We start from the raw sequence: 2500 nt of genomic DNA on the forward strand, positions 1-2500 counted from the left end.
TGTTTCTGGGTTGCTGTAAGGTTTCCCCATCTACGCATTCTTTTACTTCCTAAATGCATAATATTTTTCTCTGTTTAACATTACGGTACTTTTATTTAAGTATGATAAGGCATTTTAAGTTTTTTTGGATTTGCACATTTCTTCCAGATAAATATGCTATTTCTCTGTAAGAAGTTTACATATACTCAAATTACTTTCTGCTGCCATTACAGCTTTTATGACAAAGTACGATTGTGGTGCATATTATGTAGTATGATTTTTAATTTAAAGTTAGGTAATATGATAACTGCCTACAACACAGAACAAAACTCTACAGAAATAATAAATGAACATAAAATGATGAGAATTAAGGAGTACTTCTCAAACTGATTTTGTCTGCCTGCAGATAATCTGCAAGATTTAAGAAATGTATACATAATGTTGCAGAGGAAAATTAACAGTTTTACTGCTAAACCGCAGTGGTGATGCTGCGGTAGCGTTGTCGCTGGTTCGATTCTCAGCTAGAGCATCTTCTGCGTGGAGACATGCGTGAATGGGCATACCTTCGTTGAAGGTTGTGCATCAGGGCTGGCAACTCGGCACATAAAAATCAACTGCCAATCATTAGCGGACCGGAGTTCCGCTGTGGCGACCCCTAACCGGGAAAAGCCGAAAGATGCAACTGCTAAAAGCATGCATATAGTTCCATACTTCCTAGTACATGTGAAAAAGGAGCTATAAAATCAAAACATCTATTTTAAAAGGGCTGAATTTATCTACATATGGCAATGGAATTATGTTTAAAGGTAATTTACTATAGGGATGAGCTATTCTTTTGATCTGCAGTGACTAGTACATATTTAGAAAGACAAGAGAATAAATAATCAGCCTGCTGTTACCCAAACTTGATATACAGATGCTGTGCCTCTGAATTAGTAAGACAAAGGGGGGATTTCATAAGGGTCAATGTGAGATGTACACCTTGTGATAACGTTTTGGAATTCAGAAACAACCTTAACATTGTGATCTAGCATGAAAATGCGAAGTACCACATTGAGCTTTTTCAAAGGCTATGCTACATGCAAATGAGGCAGTCAAAGGAAGAGGTATATGCTAATTAGCTATGTGTTCTCTCCCTTGGGATTGCCACCAGGAAGGCATCTACATAATGAACGATTCATAGTCTTGCTTGGCCAGTGTAAATTAGCACAGCCAGTCCACTATGTTGCTGTAGTAAACAACAGCCAAAAGGCCATGTTCTGCCACAGCTGAAGAATTAAGTACTGGTGATTTTAGCGGTAAGATATGGTTGGGAGGTGTGGGAGTGAATGCATGCAAGGAACTGCATTTTTAAGTGAGTGCCTGGAAGACAGCATAAGGAGGTAGTGTGTGTGTGAAGTCAGTGTGTGTGAGTGTGTGTGTGCATGTGTGCATGTGTGCGTGTGTGTGTGTGTGTGTGTGTGTGTGTGTGTGTGTGTGTGTGTGTGTGTGTGTGTGTGTGTGTGTGTGTCTGTGTGTGACTGCATCTGGTTTGGTAGTGGGCTGTGATTTGTGTGTGTGTGTGTGTGTGTGTGTGTGTGTGTGCGTGTGCGTGTGTGAGTGAGAGTGTGTAACTGCATTTGGGTTGGTACTGGGTCTTGATTTGTGTGTGTGTGTGTGTGTGTGTGTGTGTGTGTGTGTGTGTGTGTGTGTGTGTGTGTGTGCAAGTGTATGTGTGCGTCTGTATGTGAAAACATGAACAAGAGAATTTAGTCTTATTCTTCACCTTCCTTTTCCCTGCATCCTTTTAGCACATCTTAACTGACCAAGAGTACACTGTAATAACTGCAGTGAAAATAACTGCAGTGTATTAAGCCTTGAGGTTTCCACATGCATTTAAAAGGTTTTTAAACATACCTTTTCATCCAGTGATTGCCAGAACAGAAACATTAAGTATGGAAAGAAATTCAGTCTTACTCTTCAACTCTCCTTTTTTTCTGCATCCTTTCAACACATCCTAACTGCACAAGACTACCAAGTAATAATTAAATTAAGCTGGGGGGTGCTAAGCACCCAGAAGCCATAGGGTTATGGATGCTTTGAGGTGCATTCTTGAGCTTTTTTCCCAACTTTTTGATACAATGATGACCTGACCAAAATCAAACATATGGAAAAGAAATTCAGTCCTACTTTTTTATCTCAAGGAAGAAATAAGTTGTATCCAAATTTTAATACGCGAAGCTAACCAACAACATTTCACAATAAACTGAAAACAAGTGCTTTGAGGATACATATATTGGAATAGTACCTGCCCCCTCCAGTACCCACCTCAAAATAGGTAGTCCCTTTTTGTACATTCCTCCTATGGTGTTTAATTGGGTAAAATTAATACATAAATGCCCACAGTCATACTTTAAACTGCAGCTGTTATATTTACGCCTCCTCATCCCCTACCCCCAAAAGACAACCATCTCCTGTATATCCTTTTGAGATCACATTGGGACAAAACTGAATAAAACAAATAGAACATAACGTATGTGCT

General features: G+C 39.4%; 1 protein-coding gene across 2 annotated transcripts in view; it reads right to left on the bottom strand.

The window, feature by feature from the left end:
• CORIN (corin, serine peptidase) overlaps positions 1-2500 on the bottom strand; it is a 1415152-nt gene that overhangs the window by 1124454 nt on the left and 288198 nt on the right. The window lies entirely within an intron of this gene.

This window comes from Protopterus annectens, chromosome 2.part0, assembly GCF_019279795.1.
Source record: "Protopterus annectens isolate FY-2018-M chromosome 2.part0, PAN1.0, whole genome shotgun sequence".
Lineage (NCBI taxonomy): Eukaryota > Metazoa > Chordata > Ceratodontiformes > Protopteridae > Protopterus > Protopterus annectens.